The 21,003-nt window shown below is 44.4% G+C and overlaps 1 long non-coding RNA gene across 1 annotated transcript in view; it reads left to right on the top strand.

Moving 5' to 3' along the window:
- LOC112448748 (uncharacterized) overlaps positions 1-20,772 on the top strand; it is an 80,741-nt gene extending 59,969 nt beyond the window's left edge. The window contains exons 3-4 of the long non-coding RNA XR_003037095.2: positions 15,368-15,406; positions 20,507-20,772. This is a non-coding gene — a long non-coding RNA (uncharacterized lncRNA). The remainder of the gene's footprint in view (positions 1-15,367; positions 15,407-20,506) is intronic.
- Positions 20,773-21,003: the final 231 nt, after the last annotated feature.

The raw sequence follows: 21,003 nt of genomic DNA, 5'->3' as shown, positions 1-21,003 counted from the left end.
GACTAGGACTTCGGTGGTGAACAAGATCTAATTTTTAAAAATGCATAAACAGGGATGTATCTCCATGCGCTGCATTTGGGTAATGTTGATTTATTAGTACAGTACAATCCCGCTAATTAACACTAATGACGGGAGGACCCATTGTGGATTGTAGAATTTTGCAAATTAGCGAGTACATGAAAAAACAATAAAAATCAGGAGTCCTGCACTGCAAAACGTCCTCTTCCACTTATTTTGACAGGAAGGTATTTAATGTTGATTATTTACAGTAATTCTTCATCATGCATTGCTAATGTTAGATTCTGTTAAAAGAGGCATTTGTGAGGATTGATGGAATAACGCTCATAAAACTGTTGAGTGGAAGGAGGAGGATGAGTGCAAAGCATTAGGATGACGGTACCTAATGGAGTCGTAGTGATGGAGAGAGAAAACTCAAGTGTTAGACGAGAGGCACAGGAGGCCAGCTGGATGTTTTGGGGGGATTATTAGAATTGTGAGTTTGTGCATGAGAATTAACCATACTTAAATCTTAAATGACTGTGTAAAACAGATTTCAGCCTGGGTTTGTTATCCAGAGACTCAAGTGATTAAATGTGTTATGTTAGCTACTGTGAATGATCTGATTTTACAGGTGGCATCTTCTAGCAATAGTAAATGTATTGCATACATAATGGACATGAGGTTCTCCATTGAAACAGTGTGGAAATTTTAGAATTTTTTTCTACAGGGAATTTTTTACACTTATGGATTTGGATGTTTGATACTGAGTATTTATGTACTTCGGAGAAGGCAATGGCACCCCACTCTAGTACTCTTGCCTGGAAAACCCCATGGACGGAGGAGCCTGGTAGGCTGCAGTCCATGGGGTCGCTAAGAGTCGGACACGACTGAGTGACTTCACTTTCACTTTTCACTTTCATGCATTGGAGAAGGCAATGGCAACCCACTCCAGTGTTCTTGCCTGGAGAATCCCAGGGATGGGGGAGCCTGGTGGGCTGTTGTCTGTGGGGTTGTACAGAGTTGGACATGACTGAAGTGACTTAGCATAGCATAGCATAGCATTTATGTACTTACCAGGTGGCTCAGTGGTAAAGAATCTGCCTGCCAGGGTAGGATACCCAGGTTCAATCCCTGGATGGAGAAGATGCCCTGGAGTAGGAAATGGCAACCCACTCCAGTATTCTTGCCTGGGAAATCCCATGGGCAGAGGAGTCTGGCAGGCTACAGTCTATGGGGTCACAAAGATTCGAACATGACTTAATGAATGAGTATTTAATTATGGAAAATATCTGGAGGACTGGGGACAGTGTTGAAAGTTGGGTCATATGTGGACTTGGTACTAGGAATAACTGATCACCTAGATTTAAGTAATTATGCTTTAGTGATTGTGATTTAGGATCTAATATTATATCTGTGAATAAATACCCAAGTGGAAGAAGAGTTATTCTGCTAATTATAGATGTAAAGGCTTGTAATTAAGAGTAAAATTTCAGGCTTCATCAGCCTTGAAATAGGTTTAAAAGTATATCATGCTACATTACAAAATTTTGAATCCCTCCTAAGGAAATACCATCAAGTTGTTATCTAGCTGTTAAGTCGTGTCTGATCTTCTGCAACCCCATGGACCGTAGTCCCCCAGGCTCTTCTGTCCATGGGATTTCCCAGGCAAGAATACTGGAGTGGGAGAGTGTCAGCCGGACGGAGGGCGCGAGGTCTGGCCGCGGGCCGGTGGGCGGGGAGGGCGCGGAGGGCTCGGGCGCGCTGCGGCCCCTAAAAATTAAAAAAAAAAAAAAAAGAATACTGGAGTGGGTTGTCATTTCCTTCTCCAGGGGATCTTCCCGACTCAGGGATCAAACTTGTGTCTCTTGAATTGGCAGGCAGATTCTTTATCACTGAGCCACTAGCTGCTGCTGCTGCTAAGTCACTTCAGTCGTGTCCAACTCTGTGTGACCCCATAGACGGCAGCCCACCAGGCTCCCCTGTCCCTGGGATTCTCCAGGCAAGAACAATGGAGTGGGCTGCCATTTCCTTCTCCAATGGGAAGCCCCCAAAATACCAACAAGAAGACTCCTCAGGCTGAAACCTTGATGTACACAATTGTTTAAAGTGTAGCTTGATCATGCCCAGCTCTGTTTGTTCTCCAACTCCTTCATTGGCATCTTTTAAGTCTTGGTAACTTACTGAGGGGCTTCCCAAGTGATGCCAATGGAAAAGAGCCCGCTTGCCAATGCAGTAGATGTAGAGACATGGGTTTGATCCCTGAGTTGGGAAGATCTCCTGGAGGAGGGCATGGGCAAACCCCTCTAGTATTCTTGCCTGGAGAATCCCATGGACAGAGGAGCCTAGAGGGCTGCAGTTCATAGGGTAGGAAAGAATCGGACACTACTGAAATGACTTAGCATGCACTCATGTGCAACTTACCTGACCTTTGTAGATGAAAGAAATACTTCTTAAAGCATGTGGAACTAACCTAGTCCAACCCCATTTCAGAGACTCTGATCTTCAAGAACACAACAGACACTTCTGCTTCAGCTTCCTGCTCATCTACAAGCTGGCACTTTTCACATTTACCAATCAGCAGGCTTGATTTTCCAAAGAAGCAAGCAGCAAAAGTCCCCAGAAATAATTGCAACTAGGCATTTCTGAAGGACTAGGAATCAAGGTTAAGAGAAGGGACCCAGGAAGACCTGCAATTCTTCATCCCTGCTGTTGCTCCCTAAGCACTGATAACAGGTGATGCTACTCACAAACCAGACTGGACAAGTTATTGTATGCAAATCAGTTCTTGGAAGTTTATTTTAAATTGCCCAATTGTGCTCAGAAATAGATTAGACACCTGTCAGTTTGATCTAAAATCTGGTGAAAATACGAAATCCTTTTTTGGTTTTTGGGTCTCACATTTCGAAGCAGTTATCCTAACACAGAATTGAAAGGAAAAAACAAAAAAACCAAAAAAAAAAAAAAAAACAAAACCAAACAAACATGTCCTGAAGAGCCTTGGGAGTTTTGCATTCCAAGACTTCCTTCTGCTTGGCTTGTGTGCATTTCTGATCCAGGAATGGAAGGGCCTGGGTTCACTCTGTGGTCCACTTTGACTCATAAATGAAAACATTTTTTGATGATGAGTATAACCCTATTCTAACTCAATTTTAATGACGGCACTAGTTTGCCAACTTTTTTGCTTCTTTGATCCATAAATAAAAATCACTACACATGTCAAGATACAAAATGGAATCGCTATGACTCAGAAGGTTTCTTTCAAATATAAAAGCTGAAAATTATACTTGGGTTTTCATTTCCTTTCTGAACCAACCAATAAAGAAATAGAACCCAACTGTCATACAAATAAACCAAAGGATATCTCAGAAAATTCTGCGAAAAAAATCTTGTGCATGCATGCTCAGTCCATTACTTGTGTCCGACTCTTTGCGGCACCATGGGCTAAGCCCACTAGGCTCCTCTGTCCATGGGATTTTCCTGACAAGAATACTGAAGTGGGTTACCATTTCCTGCTCCAGGGGACCTTCCTGACCCAGGATCGAAACCAAGTGTCTCCTGCATTGGCAGGTGAATACTTTACCACTGTGCTACTGAAAAATCTTATATATGTTTAAAATGTCTTTTCATAAATCACAGTTTCAGTTAGCAAAATGCTATAATTTAAGCATTTTTGGATCTTAAACACTGATTGCTCCTGAGAAGAAAGTATAAATATTAGATGTCTTCACTGATTTTTCCAGCTGCTTTGTCTGTAAAGTTTTTAACTATTCTTTTTTTTTTTTTTTGACCATGTATAGTGATTTACAGGAGACTATGACCCTGAGCCTCTGATCCATTTATGTTTAACTCAACAAAACATCACCAGGGCATTTCCACTGGATGCTCTGTCTTTGTTTATCATGCTCTCCACCTAGGAAATTAGGAAATTAGCAAGAATAAATGAAATCGAAACCCAAAGGGTAGTAATCAGATCCAGTGCTTTAGTAGCATGGGAAAGTGGCAAAATTAATTTTTATCCTGAATGTATGTGCTTCCCAGGCCTGGTACATTTTCCTAGCAGGCTGTTGGCTCTCAGAGAATCACCGATAAACAAGCAATTGCCAAAGAGAAACAATGCCTTGAAACCCATTGACATCTTCAAATAAAACATTAAATTTTACTCATGAGTAGCAATGCCATAAGCCCGGTAAAAGAAATGCCTCGTTTCCATCCCTTGGGTGTTGTTAAAAGAGATTACCTCAGAGCTGGTGCTTCTGTTTTAGTGGCGTGCGTATTATTGCTACCTGTGGACACCAACTGGGGCCACAGGTTTTCACATCCCCGCAGGAGTCAAGGTTGCCAAAACATAGCCTGTCATCTGAAGTGGGAAAAGCGAGACAACAGGAGCGTTTGCTTATGTAGTATGCGCACGCACACATACAGCTCCCCCGCCCAGACAGCATCAGATACAGGAGGAATTTACACCTGCCGTGTGTGGTCCAGGGGTCCAGAGCATGCTTGAGCGTGGAATGCTGGGAATTTCACCTCTAGGAGCAGAACTCAGAGCTTTCACCCGCAGCCAAAAGCTTCCCTCTCCTTAGCATTTCAGACTCAATTCCAAGCTTGAGAAACAATATTTCTGAGGAATGTTAGAGCTTTTGAAATGGCTGGGCTCCTTTCCAGGTATACCGTGCATGCATGCGTGCTCAGTCTCTCAGTCGTGTCCAACCCTTTCAGCCCCATGGACTGTATCCCACCAGGCTCCTCTGTCCTTGGGATTTCCCAGACAAGGATAGTGGAGTGGGTTGCCGTTTCCTTCTCCAGGGGATCTTCCTGACTCAGGGATCGAGCCTAATTCTCCTGCATTGGCAGGCAGATTCTTTACCTCTGACCCACCTGGGCAGGCCTGACAATAGTGTGCAAGAGTCCAAGCATTCACCTTGTCCACTAATCCTCCAGGGCTCCCCTTCCTGTCAGAGCTATGCATCCTTATCCACAAGAGTGACCAGCACTTCATTTTCTCTTTTTCCACTTCTTAAAGCATTTGGTGTCTTAGGTGACAACTGATGCGATCGGCCTGCCTTCCTGCCTGATGAGGATCACGCTGGCTGCCTTGGTCCCATCCGTCTCTGCCTTGGGGGGCATCTCTGGCTATTACCACGCACACTAGCTCCTGTGGACTGTAGTCTATTTGTGTCCTGACGTTTCTCCCCGAGCCCCAAGTTTAAGAAAAAGGTCTTCAGTTCTTTGAAGTGCTAAGTGCCTCTGTTGGCATCTCCCAGCCACATCCATCTCCAGTCAAACCACAAACATGGAGTCCCCTCCCGACTCCCGCCCAACTGGGACCATTCCAGGTGTGGCAGGCAGGTACCTGGCTCCAGGAGGGATAGGCCAGGCCTCCTGTAGCCACCCTTCCAGCTGGAGGTCCCCCTCTGGTTGGGAATGCTGGCAGGTGTGGGCATGCCTGATGGTGGGGTTGGCACTGGGGAGTGTGTGTCTCAGAGACGGTGCTTCCTCTTTGCTGACACTGCCCTCCACAGTGAATGAGGTTCCTCTCATTTCTCAAAGGGGAATTTGGGAAAGGGGAAAGGGATGAACAGGTGGTTCTGACGACTGACTTGTCTCTGTCTGTAACACAGTCATCTGTCATAAACATTTCAGAAGGTTCATATAAAAATCCCAGAAGACCTCCATGTTCACCTGCCACAGATCCAACTCATCTGATGGAAGGTAGCACGATGGCCACCCTCAGAATTCCATTAGGGCCCATGGGAAGCTTTGGCTGGTACACCACACCCAGCGGTGGAGTTCTGGGCCAGTTTCATAACTTGAGATCAAAAATACCCACCTTAGTTCAAACCCTTCCTTTGATCTAACCTGATGTCTTGGATGTCTGTTACAAAGAGTTGGGCTGAATTATATGCTCCTTCAAAAGAGTTGAGTATTTGGTGGGTTAGTGCAGAGAATTACGTCTTAGGAAGGATCTAGGTGTTAAATTATTTCAGGTGCTCCATTCAGAATAAAGCCAGTGTTTCAAGATCTGAAAGCTGAACATGAATTTTTGGTACAAATACTGGGGGAAAAACCCGTTATTTGGAGTTAATTGTAGGATCTGGAAAGAGTTAGGCTATGCAGAGGTGGCAGACTTAAACGGCTTCAGGGAGGTAGTCAAGGTGAGATGTGGCAGGTGGCACGCTATCTAACACATCTTGACAGCCAAGCAAAAGCTTCTACAGGCATTTCATCTGATTGTCCAATCCACTGTTTACACACCCCAGGCAAAGGCCGGGTCATTCTGTGAGTAGCCCAAGATCACCAGGTCATGAATCAGAGTCACCTGGAACCCAAGGCTTCTGACTTTAGGCCACGGTGCTGTTCACTCTCCATCACCTCTTCACATCCCAGCAAGAGGGGACGCAGGCACTGATGGCTTCATGTAGCTCATCATTCTCTTCTTCCTAGGCTCTAATTCCCTGAGCCTCTTACTCTCATGTGTAAATGGGTATAACACTTTTTCCCCATAAGGTGGGGCTTTCCAGGTGGCTCAGTGGTAAAGAATCCACCTGCGACACAGGAGATGAGTGTTCGATCCCTGATCCGGGAAGATCCCCTGGAGGAGGAATTGGCAACCCACTCCAGTATTCTTGCCTGGGGAATTCCTTGGACAGAGGAACCTGGCCAGCTACAGTTCATGGAGGCTGCAAAGAGTTGGACACGGCTGATGAGACTTAGCATACACACAATTGGAAGAATAATAGTCCATCTTTTTTTTTTTTTAATCGCACTGAGCGGCTTGTATGATTTTAGTTCCCCAACCAGGGACTGAACTTGGGTTCTCAGCAGTGAGAGTGTGGAGTCTTAACCACTGGACCGCCAGGGAATTCCCACCGTTCCATCTTCTTCATCCATTTATCTGTTAGCATATACTGAAATTCCGGGTCCCAACATCTGGAGGTATCTTAATCTGGCCTTGCAGACGCAGCACCATGTCAGTCCCCCAGGATACCTTGGAAGCTTCCTTTTCCCTCTGCGTTCCTTCCCTTCCCTCACTCTGTCACCCCTGTGCCCAGTTTTACCCTTGTCTTTTCTCTCCCTTCCTCTCAGCTTCCTTTTCTGTGTAGCTAGGAAGGAAATCATGAGCAGGTGAGAAACAACTCATCCCACTGCTTTTTCATCACTATACAGCATGTGAATTATCTCGTGTTTACCTGCATTTGCAAAAATGATGAAGATTGGGGAGAGTCTTCTGGGAGAATATTTGGGAAGTGGAAACGAGATGGTAAATGAGATTTGGAGACAGCCTGTTCACCAAACAGACATTTTTCAAATTTTAATAAGGGGATGTGTTTTCTATTCTTAAGTTCAAAGCTAAAGAAAGCATAGATGTAGTAATATTTGCCAGATTTTACATTTATTAAAAGCCAGGACAGACAGGGATAATAGCATAACTCAATATTTATGATGCTGCAGCTTCCACATAAATATTAAAATAAGACAGTTATCATCAGAACTATTTGTTGTTTCTATTTACTTTCAAATTTTAATGAACACAAATGCCACTATGTGGTAAAGTTCAATAACTGAAAAAATAGCTCATTTGTCCATCTGTGAAGCCAGCCATAGAACTGTCATGAGACAAAGTTATTTTTAAACTAAATCATAATTTGAGAAGACATCAGGAAAAGACTTCTGCTTCTGGGAAGATGGAGTAAATGTACCTTTCCCTCCTCCTCCTGCTGAGAGCAGTTGAAACCCAGGGACCTTATATATGAAACAAGAACTAGAAACACTGCAAGGTGGAGAGAAGGCAGCTGCCTGGCACCTGCAGACTCTGGAAGGACGTGTCAGTGTGTGTACTTGGGTTTCTTTGTGCCTCATGATGCTTGTTCCTTGGAAGAAAAGCTGTAGCAAACCTAGACAGCGTGCTAACAAGCAGAGACATCACTTTGCTGACAAAGGTCCATATAGTCAAAGCTGTGGTTTTTCCGGTAATCATGTATGGATCTGAGAGTTGGACCATAAGAAGGTTGATCACCAAAGAATTGATGCTTTTGAACTGTGGTGCTGAGAAGACTTTTGAGAGTCCCTTGGACTGCAAGGAGATCCAACCAGTCCACCCTAAAGGAAATCAACCCTGAATTCTCATTGGCAGGTATGATGCAGAAGCTAAAGCTCCAATACTTTGATCACCTAATGCAAACACCTGACTGATTGGAAAAGACCCCAAGCCCTAGAAAGATTGAGGGCAGGAGGAGAAGGCGGACAGAGGATGAGACGGTTGGATGGCATCACTGACTCAATGGACATGAGTTTGAGCAAACTCCGGGAGATAGTGGAGGACAGGGGGGCCTGGCGTGCTGCAGTCCATGGGGTCGCAAGGAAGCTGGACATGACTGAGTGACTGAACAACAACAACGTGAATCTCAGACCAGATACTGGCGAAGCTGGCAACCCGAAAATGCCAAAGTGTTCAACCATGAAAGCACCGGGAAAAGCTACAGGTTGGGGAAGGGGGTGTCCAGCTGAGTCAAACACAAACCTTTTATACAATTAAAGTTGTACTCTTGACAAAAGTACTCTTGACAGAGCATATGTGACTCCACCCTCCTGCCACCTAAGCTGAAGGGTATCTAGACTTTCATGCTCGCGGGAGTTGCAGAAAGATGCCCCAAGCTCACCCTAGTTGTCATCAGACAAGGCAGACAGGAGCAGTTCGTTCATCCTGTGAAAGTGAAAGTGCTCAGTCACGTCCGGCTCTTGGTGATCCCACTGACTGTGCTCTGCCAGGCTCCTCTGTCCATGGAATTCCCCGGGCAAGAATACTGGAGTGGGTAGCTGTTCCCTTCTGCAGGAGATTTTCCCAGCCCAGGTCTCCTACATTGCAGGTGGGATTCTCCACCCTCTGAGCCAACTTGGCCAGCCCACTGGGTGGTTAATGAATGACTCTTAACATCCACACTCCATTCTCCATGCTAAGGACTCCACACCTCACCCCATGCACCGAAAACAAGCCCCATCTAATCACTGCTTTATCTACATATGCGGATTCACTGAAGAGATTGAGATGCTCCTGGCTTCTAAAGCATACCTGCTTAAAGAGTCTTTTCAGAGTGAAGTCGGAAAGAGAAAGACAAATATCATATATTAATGTATATATATGGAATCTAGAAGGATGGTACTGATGATCCTACTTGCAGGGCGGCAAAGGAGACACAACATTTTGGACACAGTGGAGGAAGGAGAGGGTGAGGTGATTGGGAGAATAACACTGAAACATATATATTACCGTATGCAAAATAGACAGTCAGTGAAGTTCGATGTATGTTGCAAGGAACCCAAAGCCAGTGCTCTGTGACAGACTAGAGGGATGGGATGGGGAGGGTGGTGGGAGGGGGGTTCAAGAGGGAGGGGACCTATGTATACCTAATGAGATTCATGTTGTTATGTGGCAAAAACCCATCACAGTATTATAAAGTAATTATACTTTAGTTAAAAGAATAAGGAATTTCAAAATTAAAAAAAAACCTCCCCCCAAAAAGTCTTTTCAACAACTTCCCACTAGCTATGTGTTTTACATATGGTAGTATATATATGTCTATGCTTCTCTCTCAATTGTTCCCACCCTCTCCTTTTCCCCGTGTCTGCATGTCCATTCTTTCCTTCTGCATCTCTACTCCTGCCCTACAGGAATTTTTGTACCATTTTTCTATTAATTGACTCCACAAAAAATGCATTAAAGTATGATATTTGTTTTTCTCTTTCTGACTTAACTTCACTCTGCATAACCTAGAGGGTGAGATAGGGAGGTAGGAGGGAGGCTCAGGAGGGAGGGGATATATGTATGCTTATGGCTGATTCACATTTTTGTATAGCAGAAACCAACACAACATTGTAAAGCAATTATTCTCCAATTAAAAATAAAAATAAACTTAAAAAGTTATTTTCAAACGTAGCCCTAAGGCAAGCCTTCCTCTTTTATTCCTACTACTTCACAGATATTCCAAAGCCTGGTATGGGTGGCTCGTTTCCTGCCATCTACAGCAACTCATCCGTATATGAAACCAGCAGCTGCAATCCAAATTTCCCACCTTCTGAGAGGTCGTAAATGTTTCCCGGAGCAGTACCATATCCTCTTAAAATCACACTGCCCTGGCTTATGACACACAGCCTGCTCTAGGGTGCCAATCCTCAGAGCCTAGCCCTTAAACTGCACACGTGTGCACTCAGCTAACAGGCGGTTACTCCCTGGGCCAGGACCATCTCCCCAAGGGTGTCAGTCAAAGAGCCAAGCTCTAGAGGCTCGTGCAGTTCACATCCTAGTTGGCTTTAAGTTTTTCCAAGTAGGACTCGGACTCTATTCCTAATCTGTGATTTCAAAAATGTTCATCGCAGCACTGTTTATAATAGCCAGGACATGGAAGCAACCTAGATGTCCATCAGCAGATGAATGGATAAGAAAGCTGTGGTACATATATACAATGGAGTATTACTCAGCCATTAAAAAGAATACATTTGAATCAGTTCTAATGAGGTGGATGAAACTGGAGCCTATTATACAGAGTGAAGCAAGCCAGAAAGAAAACACCAATACAGTATACTAACACATATATATGGAATTTAGAAAGATGGTAACAATAACCCTGTATACGAGACAGCAAAAGAGACACAGATGTATAGAACAGTCTTTTGGACTCTGTGGGAGAGGGAGAGGGTGGGATGATTTGAGAGAATGGCATTGAAACATGTATAATATCATATATGAAATGAGTCGCCAGTCCAGGTTCGATGCACGATACTGGATGCTTGGGGCTGGTGCACTGGGACGACCCAGAGGGAGGGTATGGGGAGGGAGGAGGGAGGAAGGTTCAGGATGGGAAACACATGTATACCTGTGGCAGATTCATTTTGATATATGGCAAAACCAATACAATATTGTAAAGTTAAAAAACAAAAAAACACAGATTCTCCTGTGTTGTTCAGTCGCTAAGTCATGTGTGACTCTGCGACCCCATGGACTGGAAGCCCCCAGCACACCAGGCCTTCACTATCTCCCAGAGTTTGCTTGAATTGAATCATTCAATTCACATCCATTGAATCATTAAAGCCATCCAATCATCTCATCCCCTGTCACCCCTTTTTCCTCCTGCCCATAGTCTTTCCCAGCATCAGGGTCTTTTCCAGTGAGTCAGCTCTTCACATCCGGTGGCCGAAGTATTGGAGTTTCAGCTTCAGCACCATGCCTGCCAATGAGCATTCAGGACTGATTTCCTTTAGGATTGACTGGTTTGATCTCCTTGTAGTTCAAGGGGCTCTCAGGAGTCTTCTCCAGCACCACAGTTTGAAAGCACCAATTCTTTGCTGCTCAGCCTTCTTCCACCTGATCAAATAAAATGAGCTTGCGTGGCTGCTGTCATATAGAGCAGACAGTGTGGGAAGGGGAAGTGTTTTGTTCACCACAATCATCAGGTATGATTACGGACAAAGCGGAACTGCTAAGGTGATGCCTGCAACCTCCGTGAGAGTTAACCCTACCCAGGACACCTGGGCAAACTTTAAAAAATGATTGCTGTGATCAAGGACATGTCATACTCGGGGATATATCTGTGGCACCGAAAGAGCTATGGCATCTTTAAATTACCGGGTAACGGACAGAGCTGGAGCCCTGCCAAGGTAAAAGTTGTAAAACTGGATTGATTTTTGCTACAGCTTGCTGAGGGCTCCCCTGAGCCAGGATGCAATGTTCAAATATAATAATTGATAGCCTGAAAAAATATTTCTGATAAGTGTGCAGAGCCCTGCCGGAGATGAAGTGAGCCTTTGTGCTCGGGCAAACGCTACAACCAAAGTGACCCTAGCACCCGATTTGGCTCTGATTAGAGCCACCCGGCTTCCTGCTCCCCCCACCCCCACTCCCCATCATCCTGCCTTTCCTGAACATCCTCCAGCTGTAGAGAAAATGGTCCTAGCCTTCAAACAGGAGCGTTTGTTAAATGCTGTTGTGGAAAAGTAATTATCCAACAATCGGACCTTGTACGTGCAGGGGAAATCACATTCGTTAATACCACCTTGGTAATCCCAGGGGGCGGGAGGGGGTTCCCGTTAATCTGACCCCTTTTCAGTCTTTCCTTGGTGAGCTGACCACCCCAAGCTGGGAGTGTGTGCGTCTAAATTGCTTGGGATTCAATTGAACACATTAAAATTTAAAAAGGATTTAACTGAAATTTTTCAATAGCTTCTGAGAAAGGGGATAATTTATTAGCTTGGAGTAAATTAAAATCTCAAGCAGGGGTAAAGACTTCGAAGATTGCTTTAATACATTTTATATGCTTTCAAAAGAAATGTTCTTTTAAATGGTCCAAAAATCAGCTAATTTTGTCCTGTTTAGTAAATTACCTCCTAAGGCCACAATGTTGAAAAAACTTAACAATTATTTTTTTTTTAAAGGGAAAATCAGAGGAGGGGGTGAAAAAAATCATACACATTCCATAGGAAACAACCAAACTCTAAATTGCTATGTCTTTTATGGGTCGCAGTTAGGGTTATTTTTTGTTGTTGTTGTTCCTTCATTCAAAAATCAGTGAAACATTTGCGTTAGCTTCCGCCAGGCCACACATAGGACCTTTTTTCCACATGGTGATTGTAGGCAGAGGAGGTTTGAGGTTAATGAAGGGGCCTTGGAAGGTTAAATCCCCATGTACCGTGCTGATAATTTCTACCTTTATTTCAGGCCACATTCACCTGTGGAGCAGCAAGGCTGCAGAAGGGAGTTCAAATGGATAACCTACTCAGCCCAGAGGCGATGCCTGTCCAGACAGGAGATTTCTTCTTCTGAATTATCTGAGTAATAAAGAACTCCTGCCCAGCTCCAAGGGGCGTTCTGAGGCTGAGTGGGGAGGATTCGATTTTTTCCCCCTCATTTCTTTTTCTCCTTCACTTTTTCTCTGATGGTAACTAATATTCTGTGGTTTGTATTTGGGAGAGTTATTTATTTTAAATGTGCTGCTTTCAGTTCCTGGCTTGTGGTCTACTGAGAGCTGCCAACCTTCCTCTAACTGGGGTGACCAGAGAGTGAAAAGAAACCCACCCTCCCTTCTCCCCCTTCTCCCCCCACCCCTGACCCCCGCACCTTTCCAAGGAGTGCCTGTACTGTGGAATTCACTCTGGAGCATCCTGTCCATGTGTTGGGGCACTTTGGACATGAATCAGTTTGAAAGCATAGCTGTGATCATTTTAGATTAGCGCCAAGACTGACTCTTCTGATTCTATCATAGGTCATATCATGTTTGTCTATCTCTTTATATATCTATCTTTCTATCTATCTATCCAGCTATCAACCCTATCTATTTATCTACTATATCTGTCTGTCTATCTGGGGGCTTCCTCAGTGGCTCAGTGGTAAAGAATCTACCTGCAATGCAAGAGACACAGGGACCTGAGTTTGATCTGGGTAGGGAAGATTCCCTGGAGGAGGAAATGACAACCCGCTCCAGTATTCTTGCCTGGAGAATACCATGGACAGAGGAGCCTGGTGGGCTATAGTCCCTGGGGTTGCAGAGTTGGACAAGACTGAAATGACTGAGCACACGCCCATCTATCTATTTATCTATTATCTGCTATTTCTATCTAAAGAAAAAAGAAAAGAAAATGAAGGGGGGGGTGGTGGAAAAAGAACTGAGAACTAGCCAGCCAGATCTTTCTAATCAAGAGCTAATTATTTAAGTGCCACATCTCTAGTCTGCATATGTGTGAGACACAGCTTGGAGGGCAGGCGATAAAAACATACACTATACACAGCTTGTGACTTCCATGTCTTTTCTCCAATTGAAGCAGCACCCGCCTCTCTCTAGGGTCCCATGGAGAAGATAAAAGCCCTCAGGATGTTGGATCAATTTTGAGGTCTGAAATGATCACCCAGTAGAAAAAATACAAATGACTTTTGTGGTTGTTTGACTCAAAGGATATTTGCAAGTTTGCTTGCTTAGAGGGAAGAGAAGTTCTATGGATTTCAAGCTTAACCAGGCAGTCCAACTCTAGAGCTCACCTTGTAACTCATCCTCAGTGTTGGTGAGGGGTTAGCTGTGAACTGTAGCCAGTCCAGTAGGGAAATAACCAGGGTTTTAGCTGAAGTGGTAATAAGGAGGGTGGGGAGGGGCAGACATGACAACCATGAAGGAGCTAAAACACCATTTGACTTCTTATGGGTTGAAGAAGGGCTTCCCAGGTGGCGCTAGTGGTGAAGAACTTGCCTGTCAATGCAGGAGACAAAAGAGATGGCGGTTCAATCCCTGGGTCGTGAAGATCCCCTGGTGAAGGTCATGGCAACCCATTCCAGTATTCTTGCCTGGAGAATCGCATGGGCAGAGGAGCCTGGTAGGGCCGCAGTCTATGGGGTCTCAAAGAGTTAGACATGATGAAGCGACTCAACATGCATGCATGGGTTGAAGAAAAGTCTATGGGTCAGGGAGGATCTGAGAACCATTTCCTGACCTCTGGCTTGTTTTGGATTGTACAGCTTTTACCCAAAATGAGGAGTGTCTAAAGTGCTCCCAAACATGGACAGGATGCTCCACAAATCTAGGCTTTGCTCTATGAGAGAAATACACTGAAAAGTTTTGTTCAGTTCAACAACTGTTTAATAACATTTCATCCAGGATTTGCCAATTAAGAACTCCAGAACATTCAAGGTTGCTTTTAGTCAGATGAGCTTTCTGCAGACTGAATGCTCACCCATCTCTATGTCAGTAAATACTCACTATTTTATCTAATACATTCACATTCAAATATGTATTTCCCAAGGATATAAAATCTAGTGACAATTTAACATCATCACAAAATCCACAGAGCGTGAATGTCTTGAGTGTTATGCTTGCTGTCCTTTTTAAATAAAGCTGACCATCCTCATCAGCCATCAGGAGCTCTGAGAGGAGTTGGTTACCCAGAGTCATGATACATGTGCAGCAGTCCATCCAGGCCTTTCCACAAGGCTCCTCCCTCTGAATTCATTTCCAAGACAGGTGGCCCACGTTGGGAGTAGGCTGGGGATGTGAACGAGACAAAAGCTGTGGTCCACGTGCACACTGAGCTCCTAACCTCTGCCTCATTAGCACGAAGCTCTGACCACCTGAGCTTACCCACCACAGGCTAACGATGTGTGTGGAGACACTGCCCTATCAATCACATTTTCTGAACAAAACTCACCACCCTGAAAGTAAGCGGAAGAAGCAGCCACAGAGAGCTCCTCACTGGGAATGCAGAATGCTCCTTGAAGATGGCTGGGGTACTTCATTCCTCCAAGCCTCCATTCGTCATCCTTGTCCTCAGAGGACTTGAAGATTCTAGGATTCATGTTGGTTAATTCACACTTTTAAGAATGTACCTCTTCTTCCAGGTTGCTCTATCATGGATGCAGCTTGTGATTCTGATACAAGTGAGTAAAGCTTTGAATATCCCTCAGGGATGAATGCTTAATTGTTCTCATAGATCTGTGATAGTTGTTCCTCAGCCCTTGGAGGATCTTTAACTCCTGAAATTTCATGTAAGAAAAGTGTGTATGTGTGAATGTATATATAGGTAAATAATATATACATAATTATATATATATATATATAATGTATATATTTTGGAGAGTATTCAGGGTTTTATTTATTATTGAAGTGTAATTGATTTACAATGCTGTGTTAATTTCAGGTATACAATAAATTGACTCTGTAAAACATGGAGCAAGGTCTAAAACACACAATCATACATATTTAATTGTTGGACTTCCCAACAATTGGCTCAGGGGTAAAGATTCCACCTGCAATGCAGGAGACGCAGGTTTGATCCCTGGGTTGGGAAGATCCCCTGGAGAAGGAAATGACAACCTACTCCAGTATTCTTGCTGGGAAAAATCCCATGGATAGAGGAGCCTGGTGGGCCACAATCCATGGGGTCATGGAGAGTGAGACATGACTGAAGTGATTGAGCATGCATTGTGTTTCAAAGATTTATGCATATCTAAAGATTTATGCATATCAAAAATGAGGGATCAGGGAGGACAGGATTGAAAATGGGGTTAAAGGGAAAATAATAAAATGAGACAAGAGAAGGGCCTTGTGACAACTGATGTTCATAACATGCCTGAACTGAGAGTTCAGTCAGCTGCCTTCATTATCTGAGGTCCAAAACACACACCATCCTCAGAATTTCAGAGTGCTCAGGAGACTCCAATTCAATGCCTGGATCGGGAAGATCCCCTGGAGAAGGGATAGGCTCCCCACTCTGGTATTCTTGGGTTTCCCTGGTGGCTCAGATGGTAAAGAATCTGCCTGCAATGCGAGAGTCCTATGTTCGATCCCTGAGTTGGGAAGATCCCTTGAAGAGAGGAATGGCAACGTACTTCAGTATTCTTGCCTGGAGAATTCTATGGACAGAGGAGCCTGGCAGCTTATATGTAGTCCATGGGGTTGCAAAGAGTCAGACACACCAAGCGACTTTCACTTTGAAATTCCTGTTGGAGAAGCATAGCTGCCCGTTAAGACGGCATCCCTCCCACTCCCCCGCTCCCCACCTACAATCACCACAAATTCAGCCTGCCAACAGCACTCTATGGTTTGCAAAGCAGCTTCTCATGTATTAGCTTTTTGGATCCTTGCAGCACACTAATACTGTTGAAATTATTAACCTCATTTATGGACAAGAAACTCAGAAAGATTGAAGTAATTAAGCAATCAACAACAACAACAGAAATATGCCAGAACTGAGACTTTGAGCCAGGTATTCTGTCTTCTGGAATGCTTTTTTCAGCCAGAAAGGTCAGCTTCACAATGGAATGAGGTTCATCACATGTTAGGGGTGACAGCAAAATTAAGAAATGCTTGCTTTTACAGAAAACGACTGGTGGCATCTTGAAATGCACTCACAAATGCAGACGACATTTTCCCCCTGGTCTTTACCTCTTCCTCATTGTTTTCCTTATCCTCATTACGGAGCCGAAAGCGACCCTCAGAGACAATTCTCATATTGCTCCAGTGAAAGAACAAAAGTCAAATAATTGCAGAGTGGCTATGGCTTGTGCCTGAAGTGATCTAATTCTGCTTCTCTCAGAGTCCTTAGTGCGCGCGTCACCTCTGCAGCCTTGCAGATGGATTGTTGTTGCTCACGGCTACCTTGAATCTCTCCCAGTGCATTGTCATACCGGTCTCATCCTCCAAAAAAACAGCTGTTCCTCTTCCATTGCGGACATGAAGACTGTCATTAAGTTCTCTGTTAGCTGCCTTGCTTTAGGCTAATTAAACCAAGATCCTATTGCATTTTTTTTTTTCACAAAGACTATCCCAAGACTTTTATCATTTGGGGTTTTCATTCCTCTTGCACTCACACTTTCCTGTTCTCTACTCAGGCGTCGCATGGCATCTCCAGATGCCAACAGTGAGAGTTTAGATCAGTGGTTTTCAAAGTGTCGTCTTTGGATGAAGCAGCATCTGTACGACTAGGGGATTTGTTAGGAAAGCCGATCGACAGGCCCCAAGCTAACAAATCAGAAACGCTGGCACTGGGACCCATAGTCAGGCTTAACAAACAAACCCTCCAGGAATTCTGACGCATGGGAAAGTGAGAGAGGTATTTTCCAGCTCTCTCTTTCCCCTCCCTTTGTGGGGAAAAACGCTTTTGAGCCTCATTCATGTTGTTTGTGGCCCCATGACTTGCCCCGGCCAATGGAATGTGAGTTGATGTGAGACAAGAGTTAAGTGTGCTGCTGTGGCTTGGGTTGACTCTTGCATACAAGTGACTGAGCATAAGAAAGACACACCCCTGGAACAGAATAGTTTGCTTCAAAAAGAAGTGGAATGAAATTATGGTTGCCATGGGGGACAAATGGGGTAAGGGTTACCTAGGGAGTGTGGGAAGGACGTGCACACACTGCTGCATTTAAAATGGATAACCAACAAAGACCTGCTGTATAGCACAGGGAACTCTGCTCAATGTCATGTAGCAGCCTAGATGCAAAAGGAGTTTGCGGGAGAATGGATACATGCACGTGTATGGCTGAGTCCCTTTGAGGTCCACCTGAAACTATTACAACATTATTAATCAGCTATTCAGTTCAGTCACTCAGTCGTGTCTGACTCTCTCCGTGGCATGCCCCATGGACTGCAGCATGCCAGGCTTCTCTGTCCTTCACCATCTCCTGGAGCTTGCTCAAACTCATGTCCATCGAATCTTTGATGCAATTCAACCATCTCATCCTCAGTCGTCCCATTCTCCTCCTGCCTTCAATCTTTCCCAGCATCAGGGTCTTTTCCAGTGAGTTGGTTCTTCGCATCAGGTGGCCAAGGTATTGGAATTTCAGCTTCAACATCAGTCCTTCCAATGAATATTCAGGACTGATTTCTTTTAAGATTGACTGGTTTGATCTTGCAGTCCAAGGGACTCTCAAGAGTCTTCTCCAACACCACAGTTCAAAAGCATCAGTTCTTCAGCACTCAGCTTTCTTTATAGTCCAACTCTCACATCCATACATGACCACTGGAAAAACCATAGCTTTGACTATATGGACCTTTGTTGGCAAAGTAATGTCTCTGCTTTCTAATATGCTGTCTAGGTTGATCATAGCTTTTCTTCCAAGGAAATTTAATCAGCTATACTCCAATGTAAAATAAAAATTTTTTTCAAAAAAGTAGTGGAAGCAGAGATGAGATCTTTAGAAGTCTGTCTCCTTACAGTCTTGACTCTATGATGAACAGTATATGACACATGAGGACACGCACGCATCCAGTGCACAGTCTATCACACGGGCTGCTAAAGCAAACAAATAAGTGATAAATAAATAAATGGGGAGAAGTGATTAGATGAAGTACAGTGTGCATTTTAGGTTAACTTTGTTTACAGAACATTTTGGATTCTTTATGGCTAAAATAAAACCCTGATCACAGCAGATTCAATGAATATAGCAGATTAAGTAAATAACTTTCTCACCTTCTGTGATGCCTGGAGAGAGATGGGAGCTGTCATTGGCTGGTTCAGTAAGATGAACATTCGACTCCACTGGGTTCTCTGAATATGCCTCGCAGTTGTCCCTTTTTTATCCCTCTGGTCCTTCATGATGTTGCTATATCTGAAGGGGATCATGACCCTCATGTCATTTTCTGCACTTCTGATGTTTGCATAGTCATCTCCTTTATTGCTGCTGCTGCTGCTAAGTCGCGTCAGTCGTGTCCGACTCTGTGCGACCCCATAGACAGCAGCCCACCAGGCTCCTCCATCCATGGGATTTTCCAGGCAAGAGTACTGGAGTGGGTTGCCATTGCCTTCTCTGATCTCTTTTATTAAACAGCTTCTATTTGAAACACCTAGAAAGGGGCCAACCCAGCCACTTCTGGAGAAGCCCAACTAACCCCATGAAGAAAGACCAAATGGAGAGCCCTCGAGACTACAGAAGAGAAAAAGATGCCCAGAAAGCCCCCAGCTGTTATGTCTCCTGCAACTGCCTCGGAGGTCCTGAGGCAGAACCACTGAGCCTGTGTGTCAGGAACTAGCCCGTCCCTAATTCCTGACCCAAAGACCCCACAAGAGAGATGACAAGGGGAAGGCTGCTGCTTTGCACAGCTACATTCTGGAGTGGTTTGTTACACAGCCTTGGATGCTAAGGCACCACCTGGGGACCCAGTGCCATTTCGTGTGCTGAGGTTCATTTGTTTGAAAACACAGAAGCCCTTGGTCTCATGAAGGATACAGAACAGGTAGAAACAGAGAAAACAGAGGTAAGTAGACTCAACACCTGTCAAAGAGATAGGATGGGATGGTCAGGAAGAATGGCAGAGAATAGGAATGACCACCGGTGGCCAGCACTGTCACAGCATTTTGGGGTGAAGGAGAGGAAGTTGCTCCTTTCCCCACTTACTTGCTGCTAGTGGGATGGGAATTAAGGTGAAGAAGGACCAAGACAGAGAAAGGAAGAAAGATAGAAACTTAAAGCCTCAACTGAGAACAACTGTAATTTGAGCAACACAAAGACATTTTAAACCAATTTTTGTATGTGTGGGCATGTTAAGTTGATTCCGTCATGTCCAACTCTTAGTGACCCTATGGACCCCAGGGTAGCCCACCAGGCTGCTCTGTCCATAGGATTCTCCAGGCAAGAATCCTGGAGTAGGTTGCCATGCCTTCCTCCAGGGGATCTTACCGACCTAGGGATTGAATCTGTGTCTCTTGCATCTCCTGCATTGGCAGACCTGTTCTTTACCAGTTCCTAGATATGAGCTAAATGCTGTTACAATAGTCTCCCTTTTGGGGGCACTCAGGGGTCACACTTCCTTAAAGGTACTCATTGTTAAGCCATGGGCATAACCATGCCTAGCCCTAGACACTTTGTGGCTGGAACAAAGAGTAAAGTAAGTGTACACTCCCTGCTACCTCCACCACATAATTTGTAGCAGTTTAATCTTCCTACTTGTCTCTGTTTATGAATTTCTTATAGAATTATTTAATGATGTGCGTTCAATGAGCAGTTTTAAAATGTACTTAATTTTACCATTTCTTTTCTCAGTGATGCAGTGAGGCTGAATGCCATACCTCAAAGGTAGCGGGTAGAATGTGGCTGAGAGAAAAATCATCTAACGCCAGACAACTGACACTGAAGCGGCTGCCAACGCTCCATCTCTGGATCCCAATAACCTTGACTGGATGCTGGGAACTTCACAGATCAAAGGAAGAATGGATCACGTTAAAGAAATAGCATCGGATGAATCTCATGCCTGGTCTTGAACTCCCCCCCACCCTCATGTCTCTCAAAACCCTATCACTTGAAAGGAATGAGCTTTACAAGGCAGATTCAATACAAGCAGAGGATGGAGGATGGAATCTTAAATTGAGTCAGTAGTTTGGGAAAGGAGACCTGAAGAATATGCCCGGTAACACTGCAGGAACGTGTTACTCTGATGAGCTCGGGAATCACCTGTACATCTGACATCAGTGACTATCTATTAGTAACTTCCCCAACAGCTCAGTGGTAAAGAATCTGCCTGTCAATAAAGGAGATGCAGG

The sequence above is a fragment of the Bos taurus genome, chromosome 11 (assembly GCF_002263795.3).
Source record: "Bos taurus isolate L1 Dominette 01449 registration number 42190680 breed Hereford chromosome 11, ARS-UCD2.0, whole genome shotgun sequence".
Taxonomy (NCBI): domain Eukaryota; kingdom Metazoa; phylum Chordata; class Mammalia; order Artiodactyla; family Bovidae; genus Bos; species Bos taurus.
Note: the sequence above shows the minus strand (reverse complement) of the source record. Positions and strands in the feature narration are given on the sequence as shown.